Source organism: Thunnus maccoyii, chromosome 8, assembly GCF_910596095.1.
Source record: "Thunnus maccoyii chromosome 8, fThuMac1.1, whole genome shotgun sequence".
NCBI lineage: Eukaryota > Metazoa > Chordata > Actinopteri > Scombriformes > Scombridae > Thunnus > Thunnus maccoyii.
In genome coordinates, this window is record NC_056540.1 from 4,185,711 (window position 1) to 4,203,987 (window position 18,277).

The 18,277-nt window shown below is 39.1% G+C and overlaps 1 long non-coding RNA gene across 1 annotated transcript in view; it reads left to right on the forward strand.

Moving 5' to 3' along the window:
* The window catches only part of LOC121901383, a 31,585-nt gene extending 18,370 nt beyond the window's left edge, over window positions 1-13,215 (forward strand). The window contains exon 2 of the long non-coding RNA XR_006097270.1: window positions 12,525-13,215. This is a non-coding gene — a long non-coding RNA (uncharacterized LOC121901383). The remainder of the gene's footprint in view (window positions 1-12,524) is intronic.
* Window positions 13,216-18,277: the final 5,062 nt, after the last annotated feature.

Sequence of the window (18,277 nt, forward strand, 5' to 3'; positions counted from 1 at the left end):
GTACCATGGACTTATCTTGAGGTGCCATTTCTCATCTCAAACATGTCACATTATGAAGTTGTAGCCCTTCCCCCAAAAAATCAATTAATGGAGCTTTCGAATAAGAAAAAAATAGGGAAAATATATACAGGAAATACTGCTGGTTTTTAGTATTACATCAGTTGACTCTGGAGAAGTTTGATGCTGGATGTGAAGAAAGATTTGGACGGTTCATCTAATGTTATTTCACTCATTTACATAAGTTTTGAGTTCTTCTTGGGTTCATACATGCTGTGGTTGGATGAGGGATATACATGAAGTGCAAATACTGGCAGCACAGTTGCTTTCATATGCAGGAATGAAAGCGTTTCTATATATTAATGTTATTCTGACTTGTTAATGAGCTCAAACATGAAACTCTGATAGATTCCGACTTCAAACCCAACTCTATCTTGACCCAGGTTATCACTGAGTTTTATGTATTTTCCATGTGTTAGGCCATGTTTCTCTATATTAACACTCTCAAAGTTGCATCACCAGCTTTCTAGTATTTGAACATTGCTGAAAAAAAGCTGAAACTTGAATGATTTCCTGACTGGAAGCTTTTAACTTCCCTGTTGGCCTAATTGTGTCAGTCCACTTGTACAAAACAAAAAGAAAATCTGCTTTTTTAATGAGTTTTGTCTTTTGTACTCTGACAGTTTTTTGTAATTTTTTTGTCATCTCCAATATAGTTGCACAGCTTTCAACCTGAATACATGATCTTTTTCTCATTTTCCTCCTCTGTATTGCTTAAAAGTTGGGCGAAACGCATCACTGCACCTTTAAAACTCTTTCATCTTTATTGCCAGAAAAGTGCTGTTTTCACCACTTTTTGACTATTAGAGTTATTACATTATTCTGGATAGATGATTTTTATATTTCTGATAAGTTCCAGAAAGCACCCTAAAGGACCTCTTCTCACTGACACACACACTTACTCATTTTCTCTCCATCCTCCTTCCTTCTGCCTCTGTTATGGCCCCTGTGTTTATTTATTTATTTATTTTTTTACCTTTATTTAACCAGGAAGTCCCTTGAGATTAAAATCTCTTTTTCAAAGGAGACCTGGCCAAGATAGCACATCATTACAAGGTTAAAAAATTATAGTATAGAGTATGTCATAAACAAAGGAACAATTAAGGAAAATACAACATGTCAAAAACAGACAAGGGACAACAGATGCATGAAATCCAGTTTAGGAATAGCAATTGCACTTTTCAGCTACACAGTTTTTTTTTTATCAGAGCTGTGAACTCTCCCAGGCAAGATTATTAAACTGTAGTATGCTATTACATGACCAGGGCTCAAAATAGGATAAAGCTGCTCTACCAAGTTCTGAGCAAATCCTGGTAGACTGGTGTGTAGCTGTTGGTGGGTCCAATCAGAAGGCTTCCTATTTGTTGGATCATCCAGTGAATAGCAGTCAATGAATACAATTTCAATTATCTGACTATGCCACCCATAAAAATAAATCAGTTGTTGTTTCTTGCTTCTTGTTTAGCATATGATGATGATGATGATGATGATGATGATGATGATAGGTCAGATTTTTTAAGTGGCAGTGCATTTTGCAAATGCCAGATTGTAAGCAGCTCGTCTTCTTTCACTCAGTGTACAGCCCATGCATTGCACACAGGATCAGAAGCCTACTGTCTGCTAGCAAGCTGCTTTTAATGTAGGTTAAGATAAAAAAGTAGTCGCAAAAAGAAGTCATGAGGAGCAGGATTAAGAGAATTGAGTTCAAGTTCAGCCATCATTCTCAACCCAGACACCTGCATAAGTTTCTCCTCAACTAGTGCAGTATTAATGACACGTACATGGCTGCTAATTCAGCCCTTTCCCTGTCAGCAACGGAAACAAGCTGTACTGTTGAAAGACTCTTTTCAACTGTCAGTCAGATAAAAACTGGCTTTAGGGCATCAGTGATGAGATACAGACTGAACTCTTTGTCCCTGCTCTCCTTTGAAAGAGAACTGACTGAAGCATTGGACTATAATGAAATAATTTCAGTGTTCAACACCAAGCCCTGTTGTCTCTCGCTGTAATCATCGACTGTAGTAGCCTATTGCCTATTCCAGTGTTATTGTTTATTGGGTATAGTCTTTGTTGGGTGGACAATTGGATTTTATGCTGATGTAGCTGCATCTGCCATCTGTGTGTGTGTGTGTGTGTGTGTGTGTGTGCATGCATACGTGCATTTGTGTGGTTTATGTGGCCACCGTGCCAGGCTATGTTCAGGTGTCATTTTTAACGTTACTGAGCATGTTGGTAACAGTGTACATCTATCCACACATTTGATTAATGATGCTGTTGCATCTGTCAGCTGTGTGTGTGTGAATATGTGGTCACTGTTCCAGACTATGTGATGCTGTTGATGTTCGTCTTGGTGCCTGTAAATTTATCTCTGCTGATGTATGCATTCAGGCAAGTGTAGTTGTAATGGCCTATTTTGGTTAACATATGCATTTCAGAACCTATTAAGCATGACTGGTCTTGGATGGGCTAGGCCCACCTGATTTTCTCTGTGCCCACACACACTGTGATTTCTGCCTACGCTACTGCTGGTAGAGCAGCCATCTTGTGGAGAGAAATCATAACAACTGTTGGAGAATGGTAGGAGATTACACAGATAAAACAGAGCAATGCTGCTGTCTCCTTAAGGTTAATGAAGACCAGGAAACCAGATCATAAAGTACACAGTGATGAATACAGAACAACGAGTTGGGCATAAAACGTAGAGAACTGTGATACACAGAGTCTAGGCAGCAAAGTGTAGAGGAGGCAGCATGCATGTAAATAATGTCCTCATAGTCTATAACCCTTAACAACATAGCTTGAACAAATGTTTTCCTAACTGGTAAATTAAGGCAGGCCCTATTTCGATAATAAAAAGTCAGCCTAACCTTCAGTTTCTTCACTAGGTTCTCAATACACGGTCTAAAAGAGAGCCTGTCATCCACCCAAATACCCAAGTACCTGTAGGATGACACTCTCTCAAATGAGTCTCTTCCTAAGGCATGAATGCCAACATAAGATCTGTAGTCACAAAGAGCTTTACAAGGCATAATACAACATACAAAAAAGAAAGAAATCAGATGAAGTGACCACCCAAGGACACATTACTAAAAAGTGCAAAACTAAAACACATTATACACAACGAAAAAAAGACAATACACAATAAAAAACATAAAATGCTGACCCGATGCAGACTGGTTACCGAAATGCCTGTCTAAACAGGTATGTAGCTGCTTTTAAAATAATCCATAGAAGAACATTCCATAGTTCAGGGGCTACAGCCTCAAAAGCTCGATCACCATGGGTCTTAAGGACATGCGTGGGATAGATAGCAAGTTTAGCATATTTGACCTAAGAGAGCAAGCTGATGAGTAAGGCTGTAGTAGATCAGTCACATATACAGCAGCCTGACCATGCAATGTTCTGTAAGTGATAATGAGAATTTTAAACTCGATCCTATATGCAACAGGGAGCCAGTGAAGAGATCTAAATATAGGGGTAATATTACACCATCTGTTTGACCTAGTGAGTAGTTGGCAGCATTCTGGATTGTCTGCAGATGATCAAGAGTGAGGAGAAAGTGAGTTAAGAACCAACTTTAGGCCTTTCAATGAGGCCTGCAGATGTTTAAAGGCAGTATGGAGCTCATCAACAGCCTGACTCAGAGAAGAGGCAACTGTGTAGACTATTGTATCATCTTCATAAAGATGCACTTTAGCTGTAAGTACGTCCTTCCCAATGGTATTTATGAAAATAGAAAATGAGACCTAATGAAACCTTGGGGGACTCCCTTAGAGATCTCCATGAAGCTTGACTTGTAACCATCTATATATACACACTGGGTTCTATCTGCAAAGTAGTGCCTGAACCACTCTATGGCCTTGTCACCCATATGGACATCACTGAGTCTGCCCAACAGCAGCTCATGGTCGACAGAATCAAATGCTTTGGACAGATCAACAAACAGGGCAGCACAGTGCTGCTTTCTGTCCAAGGCATTGATAAATCATTTGTTACCAACACAGTTGCTGTTATGGTACTATGACCTGATCTAAAGCCCAACTGATTTTCACTTAAAATATTGTTGTCAGCCAAGAATTGTTTCAATTGAGAGTTTACTTGAGATTCTAAACTCTTGGCAAAGGTAGGGAGTTTGGATAAAGGGCAGTAGTTGTTTAAGTCCAAAGGGTCCCCACCCTTCAATAGTGAGAGAGCACAGGCTGCTTTCCAGATTTTGAGGATGGAATTAGCCTTTAGTTTTTGGATCAATAGCTTTCAACACTCTACAGATCTCCACACTAGAAATAGGTCTAAAAACAAAGGGGTTCCGAGGTGAGTCGGTACAGGATAGAAGTGTCACAAAACTGGAATTAGAGCTCTGACACCCTGCTGCAGTTGTATTAAAAACAGACCCAGCTAATGAAAAATGCTCATTAAAGTGCCAAACAATATCATCTTTGCTCTTAATTTCAGTTGAGTCAACTAAAATGCATTCAGGGAGGCCTGAAGTGGAATGGGAGCATGACAATGATTTTATTTGTTTCCAATATTTAGAGGAATTGTTGAGATTTTCCAAAACAGATTTATTATATTCTGACTTGGATATTCTAATCTGGATTATGCATTTATTTCTCAGAGTTCTAAATGCAGTCTAGTCAGCAGGGGAGTTAGTGGATCTAGCCTTGGCCCAGAAGGCGTTCCTTTCCCCTATCAGGTTAGATAGTTCCCCTGTGAACAAAGGGTCTCCCTCACAGACATCCTGAATTTCTTTACAGGGGCATGCTTATTGCAAATTGACATGAAAGAGTTATGAAAATATTCACATACACACCCAACATCATGGATTAAACTGACTCTGCCAGTGTCACTATTGTTCACATCATGCAGAAATGCATGTTCTTTAAATCGTTTAAAACACCTTTTAAAAACATAACAAGATTTAAACTTCGGTAATTGTGAGACTCTTGCACAGGCAATACCACAGAGATCGCTGACATCATTACAGAATACTGCAGTCGAGGTATACTTGTGGAGCATGTTTCTGAGAATGAGATCTAGTAATGTATATTTGCTTACATCTTTTGGGTTGGGCCTAGAAGGAACATTAATAAATTGTATGAGATTTAAGGAATCATACAATTCCTTAATGCAATTGGGGCTTAGGAAAGCCAATCCCAATTAAGATCTCCCATGAGCATGCATTTGGAGTCACTGAAACTGTGTAGGGTATCAGAAAGAGAGGAGATGGCTTATTTTGTGGCTGACAGCAGTCTGCAACAGCCAACAACAGTAAAGTGAACATCCCTGGATATACTCACTTTAACAGCGAGCAGTTAAAATTGTCTGGCTTTGTTTACAGATTGTGACATGGAGCTACGAAGTTTGGATTTGACATAAGTCGCAACTATAACACCTTTACCGTCTTGATCGGATCTATAAACATTGTAACCATCAACTGCGATGAAATTGTCAGGTATCGATTTTTTTAACCAAGTTTCTGGTACGACCAAAATATCCATATCCGTTGTGACAACCCAGTGCTTTACCATGTCCATTTTGGGGTGAAGACTTTTAACATTAACATTCACAAGGCCAAGACCTGATCTATTTCCTGTCTGCCAGAGTGGGTATATTTTGCATAGGGCCAGGGTTTGGTTGCACATTTCCAGATAACAACAACAGTTGCAAAATAACACACTTTAGTTTCCCAGTACGTGTGTTGGTGTCATGATCAGCATTTCTGGCTATCAAGTGTTTGTATGCCTGCATTATTCTTTTATAGAGGATAGAAGACAAGGGAGAGGGAGAATAGAAAGTGGAGGAGGACAAAGAGAGGAGGGCAGTTGGAAAGGGTGAAGTGCGTGACCCAGATAGTGAAAAGTGCAGCTCATTGATCAATATTTCCCAGTGTTGAGAGGGCTGACACATGCTAAAATAGTACACAGGAATGAACTTACCAAAGACAGAGGGGGAAGGAGAAGACAGCTGTTTTTGGAACAATGAAACATGTTCAACCTTGAGGCCTGAATTTACTGACTTATTGAGAGACTCAAAAAAGACAGATAAAGAGGTGAAATATTAACATCAAATTATGAATTAGCAGGCTAAAGCTTCAGCTGTCATTCATTTCAATTGACGTGATAATGTGCGGTAATGCCTCAGCAGCAGTAAAGGGGGGTGAAATAATTTGTCTCTCTGTAGGGTAGTCAATACAAAATGGCGACAGTACAGCAAGCGAACACAACAGGGGAGCAGAGAAACGCAGTGAAACTGTTTTGGAATCAGTCACAGCACTCTGTTATATTTTCTGCGGGCCTTTACAGTATACTTACACGTTACACAGTCTTCATTTTATAATGGACATTTGTGTCATGATATTTAAACCAACAATCCAACAACACAGTTTAGACCTTAATATATGAAACAGGGAGATTTGTCCCCCCCCTATATTTGTAATTGACTCAAAATCAGATTTACCCCAGGAGCTGAAAGAAAGCTGATTTATTCTCCTCAATATTCTGAGTCAAATCTACTCCAAAATGCACTGGATTTGTATCATTCACAGAAAAGCTACTGCGACTTGTTTGTGTTCATGTTCTGCAACAGCGAGAAGCAGCTGTTAGCGCGGTGCCAAAGCTTTGGGTCCATCCTGTAGGTACTGTGGGCTGCCACTTCATCAGTCCAGAATGTTTTGAGCATAGCCCTGCATCTGCTCCTCAAAACTGGTATTTTAATGTAACAGAGCAGAGCTTAATGTGGAGCGTCAGAGGGATGGAACGATTTCTGCAGCTGTCTCCAGTGTTTATAACGATAAGTGTGTCTTTCAATCGAGAGACCACCCACACATCCACAGGTGTGCCTGCATAATCATAGCAGCGTCAGACAGGCTGTGATGCTCAAGTGATCACTGTGATGTGACGCTAACGCTACAACCATGGTTACACAAAGTTCTTAATGTGATATTTGAAAAAAGCTGAGGAAGAAGAAACCCCTCCGCCTCTGACTGAATCCGTCAGCCCACAATGAGGTCAACCGGGCTGCTTGCTCTCTGGTGGTATAGCGCTTTCCCCGGTCAGCCTGATGCAGGTTCACTCATAGCTGATGGGAAGTAGGGGTGTCTGGGGATGCTACAGCCTCAAGGTGGCTGGCAGCCTATACGCCCATTCGTGTTGTTGCAATAATTATTTTTCATACATTCACATTCAAATTTGTATGTATTTCCCTGCACAATCAGGAATGGAAAATCAATTGTCACAGTGGTATGGATAGTTTTCTTGATAGGAAAGTGAGTAAGGACGTAGTTTTCTGTAAAATGTGCAGATTTGGTTTTTCATGAGCTGACTGGTACTGAAGCAACAATGGTTCTAGATTATAACGAATGCACCAAGGATGTGTTACATATGCAATTTCCCTCCACATTAACATCTCTGATGTCTGGTTTTATGTTTCGTAGCCACTTTGTGCAATAAAATAGTTAATTAACATTGCCGTGTGCTGTAGAGCTGATGAGCAGCTAGTCTTGCTGGTGCGAATATGCTGTATTTTAGACTGGACAGGCTATAAAAGACCGCCTTTTGTCTCTACTGTTATGTACAGCCTGAGCCAGTACCATGTAGTCGAAAAACGGCTTAGACTCTCTTCTCTAACGACCCCCCACTACCACAGCCAGAGAAGTCAGCTTTAACATGGAAATAATAATGCCGTAAGCTATAAAAATGCAAAACAACCAATTAAAGTAGTAGGGGAACTGTGATTCCTGTTCAAAATTTAAGAGGTCCAAACATTTCAAATGTGGAAAACCAAAAGTCAAGTTTACTAATTTAATTTGGTTCAGTTTTTTTGGTTCATGTTTATTTTGCAGGGGTTGGTTATATTCTTTTTCCAAAAGGTACTCACTTCACTTTAAAGGAATATCTCTGGTGATCAGGCATAAGCAAACGAGTTCTGATATTTACATGCATTTATCGCTTCCCAAGCTCCCCACTCACAGTTTTTCTCTGCAGCCTCTGTCTCTGTAACTATAATGGAATTGATGGTGAATACCATTGATAAAGTGTGTTCAAATTTTAAGATGTACATGTCTGTAGACTCTGTAACCTTGACGTTTGTATAATCGTAATCAGGCATTTTAGTAGCCTAACCTTAACAATACCTCAACCATAGCTTATTAAACATTGCAGCCGCCGTGTGCAGATACCTTAGGAACTGAGCATTTTCAAAACATTTGCTATTGGACATAAAAGAAAATTATTGAATGTGATCCAAGGTTTTGAATGATCATCCAACATGAAGTTTAGACAGGGTTGATTTTGACTGAAATAAGATAAAAACTAGGATAAGTATGCCACAGATTAAAGCAGTGGTCCCCAACTTTTTTTTTCTGATGTATCTCCACAGTCCTATCAGAAGGGCTCCAGTATCCCTTCAGCACATCCTGTCATAGATGGAAAAGATTCATGAATTTATTTTTATTAATTTTTTCTTAAGTTTCATGACTATATTTTCAGATGATACAGTGGCTGTGGCTTTTTTTTGGTCAAATTCCCATTTGCATAACTATCACTTAGAAGGGCAGAAGTTGGCTGTTACAACCATTTATCAAGGACTTTTTAGCTATTTTAATGCAATGCCTCCTCAAGAGCAACACTAGGTCTCTTTTACATTTTCAAAAGCATGATGTGCTCTGAGGCTCATCTTCTCAAAACCCCTTACACTGGCAGAATCTTTGTTTTAATCAAAACATGCTGAGACAATATATTAGGATAGATATTGTGTTAACACTTTAAAAGTACACTTTTTTCTTTACAAAGAAAATGCTGTGCATGTACAGTTGTGTTTACTTTAGGATAGACTCAGGAGGAAGACGGTGGATGATGAAGGATGATGAAACAAAGGGAAGGAAATCAGTAGCAGTGGAGCTTGCTGGAAAACAAGCCCAGGAGGGAAGGGAAGAAGGGATGAGAATACAGAGGAAAAAAGAAGCACGGTGAGAGATGAGCAGAGGTGGAGACAGACTAGTGGTGAAAGACTGCAGAGAGGCATTAAACAGTCAAATGTGAGCCAGCGTCTGAACATACGTGTCACTGCTTAGTCATCTCTGGACACACAGGGGAAAACAAACATGGTAAACACGCATTAAAACACACACACACACACATACACATAACTAAAACTCCCTGTCACCCCTGGCATGCATGTGACTTCATCTGATTTCACAGTGAAAAACACACTGAGCCCAAGTAAAATAGCAAAGGGTGTGTATGTGTGTTAGGGCATGTGAGTGCATTTCAAGAGCTGATGCTCTGTATTTCCTTTTTGTGTGTTAGCCTATGTGTGTTTCTGTTTGGAACGAAACTCCATACTGCAATTCTCTTCTCCCATGTTGCACTCCACAAAAACACAGAGTACCTGTTTTGAAAAGGCTTCCCCACAGTGATATGAACAGAGGATGTGTTGAACATGGCATTTTCTAATCCCACTGCCTTACTCAGAATAAACATAGGATGAAAGACATTAAAAAATAAAATGTGGTAAAATGTCACAGTTGCCATAATGCGTCAAGACAGCAGTGATGTCAGGTGGTGAGATTCTTTGTAGTCTAGAACAAAGACTGACGCTGCCATATTTAAACATGTAGACTGATAATTAAATGATAGCCAGAGGGAATGGGTGGGTATGTTTTCCCCACTCCTCCAGACAGGCCCGTAACCTTTTCACCCTGTCAGTTCTTCACATTTTTTTAGCACTTCAAATAGGTCTAGCTCCAATATATATATATACATATATATACATATATATATATATATATATATATATATATATAGGCATTTATGCTATATTGGACAATGACAGGAAAAGGGAAGAGAGAAAGACAGGGAATCAAAGGTCCACTGAGGACTCAAACTGCGGACGTTGCAGTTGTGTGGCGTGGGTCTTAACCAGCAGGCTACTGGAGCGTGCCAATGTATCTATAGCTACAGCCATGAAAAACAGGGACAAAATATGTCCCTAAAACAGCAAGAGTGGGTAAGACTGATGCAGCTGTACAGGCTAAATTGACTTGGAAAAATACCAACTCTTAAATTGGCTTACTGCTTCAATTGCCATGAAAAAGTCGGGTTAGCTGCACTAAGCAAACACTTCCTTAGCTTCCATGTCAACTGAAAGTCACGTCGGCAGGATGTATATGTCACACTGCTGATTGGTTAGGGCAAAACAGAAATCAGCTAACATGAATATGGTGTTAGGCTCAGTGAATTAAATGAAACCAATGGGCAGTTCAGTCAAATTATCAGGCTAACCAGTGAGGCAGTAAAATTAATTAGTGCTTTTTGACAAAACAGAAGCTTGTTGATGTAGTGGCTGCTCACAGGGCTATTTGGCAAGTTACTGGAGCTGGCAAGCTAACTGGCAACATGCTGGCTAAGTAGTAATATGCTCATCCTGCCCTATGCTGGGTGAAGGCCTTCCTCTGGTGGTGGCTTGTGAAAGGACACTTGTATTTACATTAGCAGTGTCTACATGGCTAGGGTTAGCTCCAGTGTAACAAGTTAATGAAAGGACATGGTGTTCTCAGCTCTGCCTACTTTCATGCCCTCAGTGAAACTTATAGCTGTGAATAACTGTTGCAAACTCTTTGTGAATGTTGTAGATACTTACCTGTTTTAAAAGTGTTGTTAATGTTGGGCTAATGAAGACAATTACAGGAAGTCATTTTATTTAGTTATGGTATCAGTGTAGATGTTTTTAATGAAGAGCCATGTGTGAATGCTAATTTTAAGACACTTGAACAGTAGGTGAAACATGTATTTTTGTATAAATACACAAACTACAGTATCCTACAACTACAAGTAAACACTCACAATGAAACAACAGCGTGTAGTGTGAATCTGTTCACTTTATGCCGAGTCCCATTCATACATGTGATGAGAGCGGAACAATGCTAGTAGAAGGCTGCCACAATAGAGTACCACGGCAAAGCTAACATCTGTCAATTCCAGGACTATCTGGGTTAATTTATGTGCAGCAGCACAACTGCAAAAGGGCTGAGTCAAGGTGAATATAGACCAGTGGGTTTGGTGATTAGTAAATACTGTCTCAGCCAGTCACATCACTGGTCTCATAGCTCTGAAACAGCTAATCAGTTTCAGTTAATTTTGCTTTCGACAGACTGACACCCATTAACCTATAACTAACCCGTTAATTTTTACGAAAAGTTGTGATGGAGTCTTCGTTTGTGAGAGCTGTCCAGCAGTAGGTGGTATGAATATAAATAATAATATGAATATAAGGCGACTCTGATTATAAGACGTAGGCTATAAACAGCTCTGGACAGCAGATACTGTAAGAATCATCCACATTCATTTGTAGATCAATGCAGACTGATTTACTGACGTTCCTGCTTTAACCACATTAAACATTATTTTCTTGGTTGGAGAGTGATTAATTGAAATAAATGATTTATATTTGAAGCATTAATCTGTTGTTGTCTATCTGTTTTCACTTAAGAGCCCTTTAGAGTTGTAGAGCTATATTATAATTTCACAGCCCCACTCTCCATTATTGTTCATTTAGGAAGCTTGTTACTGACTTCCACAAAATGTCAAATACCAGTAAGACTTATAAATTGTAAGCAGGCTGCAACAGTTTTAGTTAACATTGAAAATAAAATTCAACTTTTCATGACAACTGTCTTTTAACTGATTTAAATATGGAAACCGACTGGTACTCGACCTGACCTGCTTGATTCTCACCACAGTAACTTGGGACTTGCTTAAGACCCGAAGGTTAGGACTTGAGACTTGGTCACATGTGTGACTTACTCCCAGCTCTAGTGTGTACACTGGCAATGATTAAACAGCAGAGTGTGTGTGTGTGTGTTAGCTATGATTAAATCATGACCAGTTTGAAGGCTGCTTTATAAATGTCAGACTATGTAAGAGTCAGTTTTTCCACTCGGGGGTTCTTCCTGTCTGATGGCGCATTCATCTTCCTCAACAACACTGTGAGTCCGTTTGTATGTGTGTTTGACAGAGAGAGTGAGGGAGAAAGAATTATTGCAGAATGCAAATGTGAATTGCCGTCTTAAAAAACGTACACAACTTACATAAAATTAACCCTGGTGTTTTAAAGGGTCATTTCATCTAAAATGGCAAAATACAAAAGGGAAAGAAATGAAACAGCTGGAGACCTTGGCAGATAAAACCACTACTTAAAAAATGTGAACTAGCCCTTACACAGAGACCTTATAGCATGCTCATCAGGTTTAAACAATGTAGATTGAAATGACTTGTATGTCATCTTATGGGGTTATTATTCATGCAAAAAAAGAGTCTCAGCAGTCTGGTCACTGCTTCTTCTGAGAGCCAAATAATTCTCTTTATTTTTTAGATTCTTCTCATATCTAGTGTCCTCTGATTGTCATGGGTGCTGGTGAGAAAAAAAATGTTGACTGAACTTTTTTTTTTTTTTTTTTTTCTGGTGTCCAGGTTGTGAAGGTGTGAAGTCACTTGGTCGAAGCCCTGCTCTGTCTTCAAGCAGGGGGTGGGCACAGCTGGGGAAGACTTCATTGTGGTGGTGGTGATGGTTCTGCAAATTGCTGGTGATGGATTTCCACTTAGCTACAGCTTCTTCTCCACTCTTTGATGAGGATGCACTCCAGTACAGGTGGTTGATGGAACTTTTTCTCCACTTTGTCTCCTCACAGCCATGCTCCTTCTTGAGTACTTCCAACTTCTTGGACAGGCCTTTAAAGAGGGAGAGAATTTTTTTATTTTTTGCACCTTTAAATAAATAATTTACAAATGCCAAGACTGATACCAAGTCTTAAAGGTGTGACTTCACTTTATGCTGATTAATTGTAATTGCTTAGATCAATAACAAACCTTTTGCCACATGCCAGAGAAGAAGAGCTATATGTCTTTCTACTACTCTTGCAGGTGCTTTCCAGTATGTGGGTGACGGTCTGTTACACAGGCACCTACTGTCCTACATCCTACTGTCCTACATCCTACTGTCCTACATCCTACTGTCCTAGGAGCTACAGTCGTTTTCCAGGAAATGACAAACTTTAAAATACCATAAAGAATACCTACATTTTTTGTCATTGTTGGGCCAGATACTGGTGTATAGGTGATGATCAGCACAAGACTATGTGATATAAAACAAACCTTAAACATCTATTTTGATTTCATGGGGTTTTTAAGTGCCTGTTCACACAGAGTCAGTGAAGTTAATTTCCCAGCAACAGATGTGTTGCATCCCAGTGCCATAACTGAATACATCATAGTATGTACTAAACTGATCTTTATCATATATGGTTTTTGCAGTTAATACAAGAAATAAACATTCTAAATTGTTTTATACTGACAGGAAATAGTACAATACTTGTGCCGTTGGACGTCGATCAAACTGACTTTAAAATTCTGATTAAACTTAGCATGAGACAGCAAAACATTTTTCCAAAAGTGATTTTTTTCTAAGCTGTTTCTGGAGCTGTTTTGTAGTTGTGCCTTGCATTGTGGAAGAATAGTGTACATCAATGGGACACTCAAAAATCAAGGGCTGTTATGGTCAGCATACTGACTGTTTTGAGTACATGTTTTCACTTTTCTGGTACAAATGTGCTCAAATTTGGAATAATATGGCTTTACAAAACAGTTATAGTATTGCAGCAGCCATAGTTTTTTGTGACAGTTTTCCTTTTATTCATGCTACAAAGGAACTACATCAAAGATAGACATTGTAAAGACTGAGCTTTGACCCAGTACAGTTTGGTTAAAATAAGAAAGAAAAATATTACTAACTTGACAGAAATTAAGAGAATAAGCCGATCAAATGTCAATCCTGTCTTTACTCATAAACATGAGTAGACATTCTTTACTAATGTTGCTAAACTGCTCTCCTTTACAGCAGCCCACAGTGCGAGCCTTTCATTTACACATCCGAGTGAAAATCAGAGTTTGCTAATGTAAAATTATTATTTGGGCGCACCAGAGCAGGCGACTCTGAGTTCTCTGACACTGAGGTTGGTAAAATACACAGATTTGCAAAACTCAGATCATTAGCAAACAGCAGCAGTGTACGAAACATTAAAATAGCAGTCTCTCATTTTTAGCTTTCACCTGTTAAAAGGACTGTTAGTTATTGTCACTAGTTGCTAATTAATGTTCATTCAGTGTGTTAGTACACTCTAATGTTGTACAACTGGGAGAACTGTGAGTGTTTCAGTAGTTCCCACAACACCAACAGAGTGATGCGTATTCTCTCTAGCTTATCATGTCACATCAGTTTCAGGAGTCACATTCTCCAGTTAAATATTCATTCATATCATATCATTAATTCAAGTCAATCAATTTAATAGTTTTGAACAGGACCTTCTGAATGGATTAAGTAGCATATGAAAGGTAAGGTTTACCACATTCAGTAAGCTACATCTTTTACCTCAATGTTTCCTAGCATTAAGATTTTCCTTAGTTGCAACTAAGTGAGAACTTTCCACAGTTGTAAAATCCTTTCTGCGAGTATTGAAAACCGTTGTGCAATGTTTTGGTGTCTGATAAACCTTTACACACAAAAGGTTCCAACTGGAGTTCATGGATCATATTTCATTTTCTCACTGGTACCTAATACATGGCTGTTCCGGGTCTGATTCCACACTAAGGGGCCTGAAGCATGAAAAATAGCCCCAGACAAAGAAATTCACAAAAGTATGTGGACAGGGCTGTATTTCATGGTATGATGCTTTTTGAAGATGAGGATGGCCAAAGGTGGAGGTTTTCCTGCTGTCTGAATAAAAAATAGGTGTAAAAACAACAGTCAGGTCGCCAGGTGATGTGTTCAGAAAGTCACTGGAGAGTCCTTTAATACATCCATGCTAAGCTAAGCTAATGTCCTGCTAGCTCTAGCTTCATATTCAGTGTAAAGATGTGAGAGTGATATCAATCTTCTCATCTAGCACAGAAAACTTCCTCACATTGTGTCATAATGTTTGCCATTTCCTGTATTTTGAGCTACAACCCACTCTCTTTAGCTACATGAAGAGACTTGAGTAGGTGGACAGCAGAAGCTTGTCAGTCTTTAGAAGTATCAGATGTAGCTACACATTCAAAATACACAACACCAACATTGCTGAACCACAGACATAACAGTGACAACACCTCTAAAAATGCAACCAGCTACCAGTAAGTGCCAAGAAATCTTCCCTCCTGACAGGCCAGGAGAGAATCCCCAATTCATATATTTACTTTTACATTTAGCACATATTATTCTTTTCTTAATTAATACCTGTTGCTTTTTCCAAATTTACTCCAGCCTTACTCATGAGAATGTAAAACACAGCTCTGCCTTGTTTATTTCTCTTAAGACTGATTAATGAAAGGTTCTGGTTCTTTTAATGTCTGGGTGTAGTTTATAGACAGTGCATAATGAGTGAGTACAACATATAGGATAGCAATCTTTGATAAACATTAATTGTAGTTCTTTTTGCTGTAGTGGTGTGATACTCAATGTATAATTATTAGTCAGAATATGCAGTTGAGCAAGAAAAGGAAAACAGAATCAACAACCTAAGGCTTACTTATAGACTTAGCAAAATTGGCCTGTTTTAACAATTCACTTCATCCTAATTCATGAAACAACCACAAGCCAATTTCTTTCTTTCTTTCTTCCTCAGCTCTAGAGTAATTAATGAAAGGTCCCGACTACTGATTAAGTTTAGCTGGAGCGTAGTAAAGAGGGAGGACAGGCACAGAGGTCTGAGCTGCTTATTTCCATTAAACCTAAATTTAAAACACTGCTCACCCTGCATTAAACTTATTGTCAAATCAACCGTTGTGTTGTGCCTGAGCCAAGTCTTAACACACACACACATATGCACACACACACATGCACGCACGCACTGTCAGACACAGATTAAGATTTGGACTGAAGTTGATAAATACGTATGGCCATTTTAAATTGTTCGTTTTACTGAATGACTAACCAGGTTGCTAATTTGGTGTGATGTAATTAATTACAGCCAATTAGGTAAACAGATGGGACAAAGATTGCGGAGAGGAAATGAGAGCGAGGATCATTAACTTGTGTGGGAGGGCGGATCGGGCTTCACTATATGGCCACCAAGTAGCCATGAAGAGGCTTAGTTTAATGTGAGACATAAACAGATGAAGACAGAGACAGAGATTAGGTTATAGTGACACTAAGCAGCTGATATTGGCTTTAAAGTAATGATCTGTTACATGTGATAAATATTAATGTCTGCTTTGCAGATGCCCGCTGAGGATGTGAATCTCTCCATCAACCTGTAACTGCTCCCTGCACTTTACGTTTCTTATGATATTCTTAAAAGCTAAAGTGATGCATTTGAAGGAAAATTCTGATTTATTACAAATTGAGTCTTAATCATGAAAAGCATTTCTTGACTTTGGAAAAAGTAGTTTGACAAAACAGTTCCAACTCAAGGTCTAGCCCCTTCCAGAGCTTCTAAATGACACCCTGTGATATGGTTGAAAGCTTTGGAAGCGGCTAGTAAGGAGACCTTGAGTTGAAATTGTTTTTATCAAATAAGGGTTTTATTTTATTAGTTTTGGAAATCATTTCTACCCCATATGATAATATTGTACTCACCAAAGTATCTGCTTAGATCCAGGAACAAAGTGACATCACTAATAGAGAGAATAATGGGAAGAAACACAAGCAGTCAGACGATCACGCAGGGTTTAAACCTTTATTCACGAGCAAGGACCACACCTTCAACAAGATGCGTTTGGATGATTCATTAAGGAAAACGATTGATATGCATAGTTCTTCCGGTTGCTGACTGCATTGCGGGGAAGCTTACGGGGAATTCGCCGTAGCAACCGGGCAACAGCAGACCCCCTCAGGACCCTATGAAGGAGAGGAAGAAACAGGAAGAGAGAAATAGGGTGGAGGGGGAGGGGCGCAGAATATGAGAGCAGAAGAAGAGAAGAGGGGTTAGGTGGTATTTATAGGAATGCTGGAAGTGGCGTAGTTGAGGCGTGGTCCTGCTCCTGAAACTTCACTGAATAGCTTCGATTATTATTACACACCACTGCACTGGGTGACGTGTTCCTTCACACCTGAATAGTTTGATTACCATAGCTTGTTTAGAAATGGCTCCAAAGAGCACATCATACATTTCTCAAAGAACTTCAGTACAACATCAAGAGACTGTGTAATGTAGCTCGACAAGCTAGCAAAGCTGTAAGCGGAATTCTGTAAGCGGAATTACTCTTTGGAGTCGTTTCTAAGCAAGCTACAGGAACAAAAGCAATTCATTGACACGTTTTTAATAGTTTTTGGACAACAACACTGGTCTATGGTACGGAGGAATATGGTGTATCAGACTTTGGATGCACACAAATACTTGTAAGTAGGATGACTTCATGGTTGGTTTGGCTCTGCACATGAGATTTGTTGACAATAAGAAAAATATAGAAAATCACCAGCCTTATCCTTTAAGGTTATCCTTTGGGGTTAGGTACAACAATGACTTGGTTTGAGAAAGAAAATGCTTGGTTTAAAATAACTGCTTGGTTACATTTGGGAAATGATTGTATTCATGGCTAAAATGGATTCTTGTTGACTGTCGGTAGGGAAAGTAATTCTCCTTTGTTAAGTCCCACTTCTGAGAACTCATTATTTTGTCGAGTAGAACATCATTATATCTTTCAAAATAATAAAATAATAAATAAATAAAGTTGTGTTTTAAGGATGTGGAGTTCAGTAGCAATATGTGCATATAACATGGGTGCTTTACCTGAATTTGAGGCATGTCACAGTCGAGTAGCACATTTCACTGGGAAAATTGTCTCAAGACTGGCTGATCAGTCATCCAAGCCAATATCTTTTCAGCAATGTTGCCACATTCCAAGATCTCAGCAAAACTAGTGTTATCATAACCAGTAGAAATGACAAAGATACAAGCTGTACAAAACTGGAATTTCCCTGTAATGTTTCTGGTCAATTATGAGTTAAATATGAGAAGAAGTGTGTTTGGTCAGTAATAGTCACTGTGGATGAACAGATGAAGCAAAGAGAGTATTTATTATTGATTGCTGGGAAGTGCTGTTTGAAAATGTCACATTTAAGCATTTTAAATAACTTAATCACACAGGCTCAACCTGTCTTAACACTGTCTTAGCCTCAGTGTTGCTTCAGATGTGCTTCAAATGAGGTTTTAGTGCAGGTTTCATGAAATATGGCTGAGATATTTCCCCAA